Below are 13,174 nucleotides of genomic sequence, written 5' to 3'. Positions count from 1 at the left end.
TTTCTTATAAAAAATACAAAATCAAATAGAGAAGCTAGTGAATAAGCCATAGAACTGCGAGTAAGGATGGTCAGAGCCTTAGGCTGAGCAAGGAGGTTTTTTCTGAGTAACTAACAATTATTTCAAACTACATACAGTAGATTTTAAGGACTAGATTATGTAATGGCTGCTTCTCTACCTCCCTACCTCACACCCTAACATTACACTGAAATATTTTCCAAGATATTCTTCCTTCTGCTGTTCCCCTTTATAGCTCCCTCCCACAAAACTGTTATAGCAATAGTCCAGCTGTTTTCTTGCTGCTGTGAATATATGCAGAAGACTCCTACACTATTGTACGGATGATAGGCCAGAATGCCGCAAAGCATCCCTGAGCTGCTTAACTTTGTACCTTGCACATGCTGAAATCAAGGAATCTGCCATGGGAGGGAGGGGGTGGGCTACTCCACAGAGGTTTAGGTCAAACATGTGCACAAGTCTTTGTATGGACAGAGCCTCCAAATTTCATGCAAAAGTGAAAAAAAAACCAAAAAAACCACCACAACAAAATCCCAAACCTGTAAATTCATAGTTACAACAAAGATTGTTTGTATTTGAAAAATAATTTGGCCAGAGCCTGACTTGCAATGGCTAATATTCTTATTCCATAACTAGGTTAGTCTTGCTATCTCTCTACTGAATCCCACCAATATGCAAATTAAACTAGTTCAGAACTGATTTTCTGTAACTCTCACTTCTCGTTCTTAGTCCTAAGTAAATGGGTACATCATGTGCATCACACCAAGTGGGCAGCAAAGCTGGGCTCTGACAAGTCAACTACAAATGCATATACCAGGGTCAAACTCACTGGTATCAATGGAAGTTTTGTCTTAGCAGTGAAAGTGGATCAGAGTCTCCTCTGGGCTAATCTGTTGTGAATGCTTGTGCTATTGATTCTAGGAGGATGAATATTTTTAAAAAGTACAGAAAAAGGAGTCAGGAAAAAAATAAATGGTAGTAGCACAAAAAATAGTTAATTAAAATTAAAAATATTTAATTTTTTAAAAATAAAAATTTATTTATTTAATTAATTACCTCCTTCCTCCCCAGTTCTTACTTCTTTTCTTTGTTCTAGGGAACCATCTATTTAATCAGATTAATGTTTTTTTTTTCTGATACAGGCAATTAGTACACTGGCTGTCACAAGTTTGGCTGTCACAAGTTTGGCTATCAGGTGATAGATACTCTGCAGGTTTTATGCCTCCTATGGATTATCAAGCTGGAAACCTTGTGATAGAATGAACCTTCATGAGTAACCCTTACAGGCACTTGAGATTATCCTTAAGGAAGTGATTAGACTCCTTTCAAGTATTTCAAGTGAAATACACCCGACCTGAGATCCTCCAATTCATGAATCATATTTCTAGAATTTTGTTCCGTGGAGTTCCGATCCAAAATCATGACTGCTGCCAGCCCTAGGGTTGGGTCATATTTCTGTGACATTCAGAATCATTGCATTGGCTTTACAGGCAACACATGCAGGCTCTAAATGTCTGATTAAAACATGAGACCTCTTTATTAAAATTTTTTTTAAAGTATTGGCAACATTTTTGCACATTTGCAACAGGTGAGAACATTTTTTGCCATGGTCACAAACACATAAAATTAGACGGGTGTTCAAAAGATGTCCTGGAGACTTAGGAAGGATAAAGTTTTGTGTGGCAGTTTTATTTCTTCTTCTTTTGTTTCGTTATGGTTTACGTGCTATTTGCAAGGCTCCTTGGTGCTAATTTATGGTTTTCAAAAACATAGTTAAGTAGTTCATTTATAGAAAACAAACATCAATAAAAAATCGAGGTTTAGTCTTACGTGTACTTAGTCCTCAGGCTTCCAGATCAATTTAAATGATGCAGAAGTACAAATTCCAGTTTAAAAGTTGTGAATATGCTGCTATTTTTATAACCTATTTCCCCACCTTATTATTTAAATAATTGCCTCCTACAGTCCCTCACCCATTCACCGTATTTAGGAAAGAGAGGAACTTTGCACAGACGCATTATATATGAGAAGGTGAAAGAAAAGGGGAAAGGTAAAGAAAGAAAAAGAGGAAATGGGAAAAGGGGAGGAAAAGAAGAAAGAAAAAAAAGGAAGAAAAAAACACAGAAAAAAAGAAGGCATTCATCTACAGGGCTGCAAAAGACATAGTCTCCTATGTTCAGGGAAGTTCAGGAGAGACTTCTTATTCCCAAAGAGGTGATTAATCATGTGCTTGAAGTTTAACACATACTTAAGTGCCTTGCAAAATTTGGGTATAGGAGGAAATTGTGTGCTGAGTAGAACATCCTGATTTTATTTCCTAAAATGTCTTCTTGTCTTTAAGATCTTGTCTGTTCTGCCTGACTGGAGTATTGATAATCACAGGACAAAATCGATCTAGGCTCTGCAGCAATTGATTACCAGCAGGTCAGCTGAAGCATATCTTGTGCTGGGGACTAATTGGTGGGGTTCTCTAGTTGTTAAGGAATCTGCTGGGAAAGACAGCATATGTATTTCCAGTTTTATTAGTACAGGGACAGAAATGGGGAAGAGATCCTCATTCTTTGCATTCATCCTCACCTGCAAGTATCTGGGTGCTAGAAAAAAAAATTAATGGGTAGATTCTTATTTATATTCTCCTACCTTTGTATAGCTGGGTAGAAGGGCTTTCATGTTAGAATCAAGAAAAAAATTGCACTGAACTGTGAAGTGGTATAAATAGCTTTTCTGTAAATGTGAATCTGACCTCAAGTATTAGAAGCTCTGGAGTGAAAGAATAGCATTGTTAAAAAATAAAGGGGCAAAGAGGCTTAAATTCAGGCATGTAATTGCTTTGCAGACATGCATCATGCAAAAATAGCAGGCAAAAACTTGTTAGGAAAAGTAAGACAGTGTGACACATTAAGGCATTTATCCCTAGGTAAATCTTCTGAAATCGACATACTGGTGTAAATTGAGCCTGGAGCAGGACAGGACTCTGAGATAACATTTGCTCAAGTTACCTCCCTTATTATTGGAAGGATTGTGGGCTGCAGCCACATCTATCTGGAGCTGCAGCACAAGAGGATAAAGAGAGAATGCTTGAGAACTAATTAACAAGTTGCCAGCTGAGTGGGTCTCATTATTTTGAAATGTAAATGCTTTTGTTGATTAAATCTGGACCATTAGCTCTGCCCTGTGATAGAGGAAGTTTTATCAGAAGTGAAAAAAGAGGAAGCAAGGAGCTTTGTGGTGTTGTGATGGCCATTGAAATAGCTGATCCATTGGGGAATGTCCCAAGAAAGTATAGAGAGCTGAAAACTTGAGCCTTTATATTTGAACTTATCCTCTGCAAGTGGAGCTGTGAGAGGCTCTTACTCTCTTCAGATGTTGCAGAAAGGAAAAACGTGACTTACACTGACCAGCAGTTACCAAACAGTCAGTTTAATGATAAGACAAATTTCTATTCAGCAGGATATTGGTAATGTTTCATATAAATGTTAAGCTCTAGTGTAGAACAAGCAAAAGTTTCTTCTTACTGTAGATTTTTATCTACTCCAGATGCCTGGAGTTCCTATTCATGAAACCAAATTTCTGCACATGTAAAAAGACATGTGTAGTGGATTTAGGCACGTTTCCAACTGACTTGCACAAGAATAATCACCTAATTTAAACACCCACTGAAAGGCACATTTTTTATATACGAGGTCATATTCTATCCTGATTATAGGGCAGGATGAAGTTAACATTGAAGTTCGCAAAACAACCATGTGTAACAAAGCTGTCTTTTCAAAATTTTTGGTCCTGTGGTGTGGATTTCTAGATCTGAAATATGCAGTCAACCTCCCCAACCAACCTCTTCTTCAGCCATGTCGGGGAGCCAAGACCATAGCATTTGGATTTTGCAATACACTTTTCTTCTGTCTTCTTTCCAAGCATAGCAGGAGACTCCCCAGGCATCTCATTACCAGAAATCATAGTGATTTTCTGCCTTGGGATGGTTTTATATGAAATGCAGTTACTTGTGTATTGAATGACCAAAGGACCAATAGGATCATCTGAAGTTTTACTCCACAGCTATGCAGCTCAGTCAGCCTGTCAAAAATACCTTACTCTGTGTACTGCAACTTTCACATAAATGAGCAGTATTTTTCATAAATACTGCTGGTGAAGGCTTTGGGTAAGCTGTCCAAACTTGCAATTACGGGGTTATCTCCAGCTCCACTACACTGATTATTGCCCAAGTTCTTGGGCTACCAAGAAAATCTATGCGGTATTTGAAAAGATGAGTCCCTGGAAAAACTAGAAAGCCTCATTATATATTGGCTAGACTGCAAAATAGTTCCTCCTTCTTCTTTAACAAGAAACCACCATCTACTTTTCTTCTTATTCTTTCCAGGTTCACAGTCAGGCTTTATTTTACCCATTCAAGAATAAAACCTTTACCTCTAACATGAAAATGTGGTTTTGTGTCACAGCAGCACCAAGGAGAACTAATTAGGGGCAGGGTACCTATTACGCTAGGTACGAACTTCTGAAGGAAACTATCTGTCATGAAGATGTTAACTTCTAGTTTAAGACAAAGCATCAGCACCCAGGGTAGAAGGAGTTGGGGAGTTAGGGGAAAGCATGGTTATAGAGACCAGCTTTCAGAATGTAAAATTGGTAAAGAATTTGAATTCTTGTCCTTTCTGAACCTAAGGCCCCAGCAATGGGATTCCAATAGCATAGGTAAAATAGTGTTCCTTTGAAATACCTTGTTTTGTCTTCTGGCTTTATCAACTGACTAGCAGTTGTTTTCACTGCAAAGTAAAACAAAAAGTGAAAAAAACCACATAGAGTGAGCGTACCAGATGTTTTTCATGTGTGTTTAATACAGCACTAGTAGAACATTATCCCAAATGACTTATACCCTCTCAAACAATGATAGCTCTAGGAAAAAGCAAATATTGACACTCCAATAATGTTTGCCCAGCAATCAGTGAGCGGTATACAGCACTCAGGGCATCTTTTTTACAGGAATCAATTAGGAAAATGGAGAATTGAGTCCTCCAATTAGAAGTGTATAATAAATGCTGACATTATTGAAAATGTCCACTCTGCGAATCTTTCTGAAGCTATGCATTTATTAGCTTCTCAGTTGGCACCACTTGAAACTCCCTCCAGTTAACTACCTCCCAGTATCCATATCTTTCATTTTAACGATATCTCCCACATGTGAAAAGAGATGTTTGTTGCCCTAGATCCACACAGCATTCACCTGCTCTGCCTCCAAAAATGATCAGTACTGGGTTTATCAGAGGACATAATCCTTCAGCTGAGAAGTTACTGAAAATACGCTCCCAGGGAAGGTTCCTCCTATTCCCATTAACTGCGTGGTGTCCTGACATAGTCTTCACATACTTTGATTACTTTGTCTCCCAGGACATACTTTGGACATACTCCAGGACATACTCTCAGGACATACTTTGTCTCCCAGGACAAATACATGACATCCGTCTTCTTCCTGCAAACACTTGTTTCCTTTTCTCAGCTTGACTGATGCTGAAGTTAGCCTTCCTGTGTACCAAAACACTGACATTTTAAAATAACGGATTGGGATCTTTAGTAAGTTCCCTTTCACCGCTTTATACCACCAGAGGCAAGGGAGTCAGCAGCCCCTCTTCACACTCTGAGGCCTGGAGCTCCAGCTCTTCTGTGTCACTGGAGCACTCAAAGCAGTTAGAGGAGATTAGTGACTTGAACCCTAAACTTTCAGTGAACAGAAGTTGGATCCAGTTGTTTCTGCCTGCAATGCATGGGACAGAACTTCTTACAGGAGAGATTCAGCGAACACTCTAAGCTATTCCATCAGGGACAGATCGTTAGTGTGTTTCCTGTATGTTATTTTCTGATTCTGGTAGCATTTACAAATGTCTCAACATCTAGCATTTTTCCATTACAGTCTCTATAACTTGTCACTGCTTCTCCCAGGACAAATATTTGCTGTGGAGAGATGAATCTGATTGGCTTGTTTTTAAGACTGTAGCTTTTTCTTTTCCTTTTTTTTTTTCTGATAGCTTCATTATTGTTTTTGGCAGCTGAGTCACAAGAAGATGTTACACAAAGAGTATTTACAGTATAATGAGGTTCAATGGCGTTGAAAGCTAAAGTTCATTAGCCTCACATTTAAGACTATTAGAGCAGAGAGGCTGTAGTGAAGCATTGTGTTTGTCATTTGCACAGCGTTTCTGAAAAGCAAACAGCATAGATTCTCCGGACACTTACTGGCTTCCTTTCTAGCCTCCCAGCTGATTTTCATTTGCAACAGAGACCAATATTGCAGAATGGAGATTGATGGAACCATTCAGCACAGTGTCAGCAAGTGTACGTAACCTCTGCTCTGACCATCACCAAAGTTACCAGGAGAATGAATCAGAAAGGATTTGAGCAAAAGATGGTGTTGGTACCATAGTGACCAAGCAGTTGCTAAGGATGTGATTAGCACTCCAATTGCAGGAACAGGAGAGTTAATTGCTATGTCCTCATTCCATTTCTCTAGGGGAATACCTGTTTGCCGATTCTACAAGACAAAAAAACCCCAACCAACCACCTCTTGATTTTACAGCATCTAAAGGCAGCACCTGTTTGACCCTGAACATCTCCATTATGAAACTAGAATACATAACTTTTATCCACTAAGTGCAGCATATGCAGTGCTAACAAATGCCTTTTTTTTTCTTCTTTTTTTTTTTGCTATATTTCCCCCTCCCATGCACAACATGCACTTACTTGCTCATTTCCCCCTGGAAGTTTGAATGCCTTTTTTTTCTTTTCCCCGGCAAGTCTGAAGTTCGGCTATTAAGCTGAAGAAGGCTCAGGGAAATGAACTGAAATGTCTAGTGAGAAGAAAAATGGCACTGTAAGGATGGGATAAAAAAAAAGCTCAGGGTAATAGAGATTGATCACTCAATCTGTCCATGGCCTCAAATAAAACTGAGTGAATTTAACACGTTAGGTTACAGTTAAGAAGCTGAGTTGTTTCAATGGATATAATATAGTTTCAGATTATCATGGGGAGCCATTTATTTATTTTTGCATTTGTGAGTCATTTAGGCAGTCCCTTTATGTGAGTGAAAATACATTTATTTTCCCACTCCCTGCTGTTGTGTGTTCTATTAATATCATACTAGTTGAAATAGATGGGCACACTAGAAACTATTTGGTGTTGAATTTGTTTTTCAGATTTCTTTTTCTCTTCTTTTTCTTCTTCAGGCAGCTATTTTTATAAACCAGTTCAAAAGCCCCAGGCACTTTTAATACAAGTTTTCCTCCATTTTTGAAACACAGGGCTTAACCCTGCAATAACAGTCCACAAGGATGCGGGAGCCTGTGTAAGGTCTGTGATGCCTTTTATCCCTTTCAGACAAGATGGAGGTGACACTGTATTTCCCTAGCTTTCCAAAACAAAGCGTTGGGCTTCCAACTGCTTCTATTTGATTAAAATAAAAAGAAAAAAGCTAGGACCTGTCAAAAGAGAAGCTAAAGTGAATGGAAAAGGAACGTTGCTGTGAGATATACTGGTGCCTGTAGTTTACCAACAACCACAGTTACCATCTCCCCTCCCTCACCAAGGACATACCTGATATCTACTGCCACAGATGCTCTTGCCCCTTTCCTCATGGCAGAAGCTAATGGGACACTAGTAAATTTGTCTTTTTATGCTCCCTATAACCTCTTAGAGTTATTTCTCTTTGCTCTGCCCTTCCTATGGCTCCATTTGGATTTTAGTAAAGTATGGTCACTCCAAGCAGGGATTTGGTGCCATGTCATGCTTGGCACTGTATGTACAGGCTATAATGAGGATACTGAAGAGTTTTTGTCTAAATAGATGAAGCACAACGGGTTTACAAAGGAAATCAGTGGAGAAAATGAATGTGAAGTGTTCCCAGCTGAGCTGCGCAGTTCCCAATTGAGGGAGGTGATAGAGGAGAGCTCAGAGTCCAGGAGCTGGAGCCAGAAGTCCTGACTGTCAAATCTGACTCAGTTGTTCTCACTCATGTTGAAATGATGGCGGATTAAAGCACCCATACTTGATGGAGGTGCCCTCCCCTTGATGGAGGCAAGGGGATTGTTCTGGGAGCTCCATGAAGTTATCTGTTTCCTGAGCTCACATAGGCTGAATTGTGCTATTACTGCTGTTTGTAGCAGAAGCAGGATGGTACTGAAAATGAAATCCTCTTCACACCCTCGGCCAGCATGACCCAGTTAGCTTGCAGCAGACATCAATCAGGATATTTGCTTCTGCCTGTGGCTGAATAGCAAGTCTGCTCTAGTGCCCCTGGCTTGGCTCTTGCTTTGCCCCCCATTTGTCTCGCCATTATGTGTTACTCTCTCCTTATGCTGCATACTGTCTAGGTAGCAAGGTATGTGCACTGTGGAAGAGGCACTGTCTTTATTTTAAATGTCACTGTCATACCTTGTCCAGCATGGCACTGACCTCTTGGTATTGGTCTTAAGAGCTACAGAAATAGTAATTAATACATAAATCCTCCCACCTTAACAATAAAGGAAGGGTGGGCTGGTCATGACCCCATGAGGCATATTCCCACCCTTCCTAGGAGTCTTCAATCCTAGGTTGTGGTTGTCACTCCGTGATGGAACACATATTACCATCTTTTGAGTGTAACCTCATCGGCTTTCTCCTTGTGGGAAAGTGCCTCTGTCTCTTTGCTCTTTCCTGATCGTATATCTTGGTTCACATACAACCCATCTTATGTCCTCGCCTCTGCCAGTGGGAGGGCAGTAATTTTGAAAGGACATTAATGGTCTATCATTTCGTACGTGCTTCTGATAGATCAATGAAAGTGCCAGCTCTTCCGAAGGCATTGCTAAACACTAAGCAAATGTTATGTAAAGTGAAGAGCTACATCGACTGCTCCACTGGCTTAGGCAAACAGATAAGATATGAACAAGCTTCCTGGAGAGGGAATCTAAAAAGACCAGCTACAGTGAGCAAGAGATAGGAAAAACGGATTGCAAGAGAAAGCAGGAAATTAAGGACAGCTATATTGGTGTCAGTCCTACTTTCCTTAAAGTCCAAGGGACATGTGTCAGCATCTACAAATAAGAGCAAGACCAAGACGTGAGAACCTATCCCCTCATTGCCTACCACTTGGATTGAATATGCTGGTATTATCTACTTTCTCAGTCACTTTATTCAGCTGAGGAAATAAGCTTAGTAAAACGTGTCATACGTCTTCCCCAGGAACAAGTCCGCAACATCTGAGTGTTTTTGATCTGGGACATAATTTTCCTCTGGTGTTACTAGCAAAATCAGTGGTATCACCTTATGAGTCATCTTGTACAGCAGCAGTTTTTGAAGGTGTTCTGCTTTCTAGCGCTGCATATCTTTTAATAAGTCTTTTCCCAAAGTCCTCAGGCCCTAGGAAGCCAATTTATAACACATGTCTTTTTAAATACATGTGCCAGAAACCCACACATTCAGCATGTTAAGCACAGGAGCTTGACATTAAGTTCTTAAACCTGTGGCTGAGATCCTAAAAATAAGCACCAGAATTTTCAAGAGGGATGAAATCTAAATAGCTTTAACCCCACAGCAAGAAATGATGTATTTGGTCCTTTTGAAAAGCCAGAAAATAACAAGAGACAGGGCTTGTAGTTCAGGACTCATTTTCTACCCTGTGTGAACTGTTTAACAGCGTTTTGGACCGGTTTCTCTTTAGAGTGATATGCATCCATTACAGGACTGGACCAGGGTCCAGGAATTTTCCTCACCTCTTATTGTTGACCTGTTCTCTCAGTTGCAGCTTCACTTTCTATAAAATTAAAGGTGTGGAGGGAGGATAAAAATGTAAGGGGAAAAGAAGAAGTTATGGTGATCAGATTCATGAAGCAGATTGAGATCTCCAGATGAAAACGGAACAGAAGAGCCAGCAGTTATTATGGGGCACCATATGCGTGCTGGACTAGAATGTGTACAAATAGGCTTGGCAGAGCCTCCCCAGGAAAAGGGGTCCCTGATTTTTTTCCTATATTTACACAGGGATGTAAGTATAATTATTATAGGACTGCACAGTCTTGATATAATGACAGGGAAATTGCTGCACTGTCCTATAACTCTGTCATATAACCAACCCTCTGCCCCATAAATCATTGCCCAGTTGTTCTGCTGGAGAAACTTCTGTCGCTGCCCCGAAAACATAACAAATGAATCTATTCTACCGGGCTTTTGGAGAGCAAACAGTGGCTGTACCTGGAAAATTATTTTCCTGGAAAATCTTTATACTAACAAAGCATGTTCCTCCTGTGCAGGAAGATCCCAGGAGGCAAGAGCATTCAGCATTTCATAACTTGGGATCTCAGTGGCAGGACTGGGCCTTGGGGTTTTTTATTTTGTTTTGTTTGTGTGTTTTTTTTCTATGACTAGCAGTCTCCTAAGCAACAAAATGGGTAGGAGGAAAAATAGCAACTAGGCTAATAACAAAACTAGGGGAAATCCCAGCCTGAGTCATTTTAGGAAAGGGAATTAGCAGTCCCCTTGAGCCTTGTGACACTTATTCAACAGAAAAAGTTGTTCAAGATTATCATCCTGTCACCTGATGAAGATAGGGGGTATGCTCTTAATGGTCTTCCTAATTGTAGAGCAAAACTCCCTCCTTGCCTTGCCTTCTGCTTGTTTTTAATAAAGCAATATTTTAACAATTGAAGAGCGAGACAATCCTCATTTCAGCAGGAGCTAAATTCACACAGCAAACAGATTTTGTTCCCAGATTGGCTTTAAATGGGGAAAAAAGCCTGGCATTTCTACAGGCTTGCTCTTGCTTTTCAAGTCACAAATGAGAGCAGAATCTGACTCTTTTAGTCACTTCTATAGGGGCAGCTCCTGTATAGCTTATAGCTTCCTCATTTCTCTACAGAGGCCTCGTCTGAGATCCCTTCTATCTGAAGGATGTGGGTTTTGGGGGGCTGACACTTGCTTTACTTCTAAGCATTTATGCTGATGTTTTAAGTATATTCCTACAAAACAGAAAGTTGTTCAAATGTGTTTCTAGAGACTACAGTGGTCAGTTTTCAGAGTTAACACTTCCACGGGAAGCTGCAGCTCAATAATCACGTGGTTTGGGTTGTCCAATTTCCAGAAGGATCAAAGAACTCTCAGAACAACCTTTGGCTGAACTCAGGTACATCCAAAAATACACACTGATTTGTGTAGGTGCCACCCTTGCTCTAAATGCCTTGCAGGTTCTTTCATATTTTCAAGGGCTTCCAGCACATACATTACTTTAATTAACATGCAGTGTAGGTTATATGTTGATATTGGCTCCTGTTGTGTATGACTACATATTACATGGCTTCTCAGCATTTGAGCGTCTTTTCTCATCATCCTCTTGTGGTTTGGTTCAGGCCTTTTCATGTTGGTAATGCAGTTGAGTTGGCTACATCTAATAATCCTCATCATTTTAACAGAAAACAATAATAGAACCAAGCAGCAGAATTAACGAAGTCTAGTTTCCTCTGAAATTGTGTCCCCACCCACACACAGTCTGTAACCCACTTCTCCTCAATTTCCATCATAAGTGTACCGAAAAAACACCCTCAATTTCCTCCGCCCTCTTCTTGGAGAGCCCCCCCCCCTCCACTCTCTTCAAAGAAGACCTAATTACTGAGCTCACACACCCCTTTTCCTCTTAAAGGCACTAACATGTGGTCTGTACTCCATGCAGCCACGTTTTTTTTACAGAGCTTGTAGGGACTTCTTACTTATGTGACCTCTTTCACATTGCCAGTTTGGCTGAAGGCAGCCAGCTGGTTCACAAGTTATTAAGGAGAGGCTGAGAGATAGATAGTATGATCTCTCAAGCTTTATTTCTTCAGGAAAAGAGGATAAAACCACAAGGTAATTAGAGCCCAAGTCTTTATGTCTATGGACCTGGGTTTTTAGAGGCATCTTTATCCCACAGAGCTTGTGTTTTTCTTGAGGAGTTATTGTGTATAGTCCTGCATATTATCTAATCATTACATTTTACCATCATCCACTGAGGACAATAGAAATGTTTTAGTATAATGGTTAATTTGTCTAGTTGGCTGTGAGAGACTGGGAACTGCTTTTAACCAAAGCAACAATTCCCTTCTTTTTTAAACAGCTTGGAAGTTTCCAGGGACCTTGTCTGACTCCTGATTCCCCTCCCTTACTGTTCCCTGTCTTCTAAATTGGCACATGTTGCCAAAAGCGCCTGCTGCCCAAGGAGTGGATGGCATGGCTTCCTGTCGGGCTGTCAACATAGTTCTTTTAATCAGTCAGGGATTTGTTGCTGAATGAAAGACATCTCCCCCAGACATCTTTCAAGTGAATGGTCTCCACAGAATTCCCAACCCAAGTTGCCGTGGGAAACTGGGTAAAAAGGTTTTAGAAATCAAGCTCTGGTCTCAAGCATGTTAGGATTTACAGGGTCAGATCCACCATTGCTAAGGCCAGGAGAAGTTTGACTACAGACTCAGTGAGTGCAGGATTAAGCCCATTGCCATTTAGCTACCATGGTGACAGAAACCTTGGAAATTTCTGAGACATTGCTGGTGTGCTGGACTAATTTCAAGCTTAAATTTGTAATAGTCTGTACAGCAAGTTTAACATTGCCATTTAAATTATAGTCAGCTATCTTTTCTCATAAAATGTATTCAATAATATACATATTTACATCTTCGAGGTACATCGTGGTTTTGCAGATCCTCTTTCTTTTCATCTAGAAAAAATGACTGTTCAACAAAGACATTGATTTCCCTTTAAGCAGCTTCTGTTTCCACTCTTGTGTTTGGAAAATGCTGCTGTTCTTTAGTGAAGAGCCCTCTGAGACACTCAGCTTTCTGTGAGGTCAGAACTCCTCATCCGCTAGCTGCAGTCTGCTCCTGACACATCATTGTATTAAGGTTCCTGGTGGGTTTCTCTAAAATGGCTGTGTGTTTTGAAGCTGAGGAAGAGGTGGAGCCAGTAATTTCACAAAATACTATAGCACCATGTAACATTTGTGTTTAGTCCTCTAAGTAAAACCTGCTGCATTTCATATAGAAATCTAAGTTCTCTCTCTCAAAAAAAGTGACCTTTAAGCAGGGTGTATTTCATTACAATACCTGTTAAACATACTAGGAAATGTTTTTCATGGTTTTTCTGTAGAAAAGCAAA

This window comes from Chroicocephalus ridibundus, chromosome 7 (assembly GCF_963924245.1).
Source record: "Chroicocephalus ridibundus chromosome 7, bChrRid1.1, whole genome shotgun sequence".
Lineage (NCBI taxonomy): Eukaryota > Metazoa > Chordata > Aves > Charadriiformes > Laridae > Chroicocephalus > Chroicocephalus ridibundus.
This window is presented reverse-complemented; position numbering follows the sequence as displayed.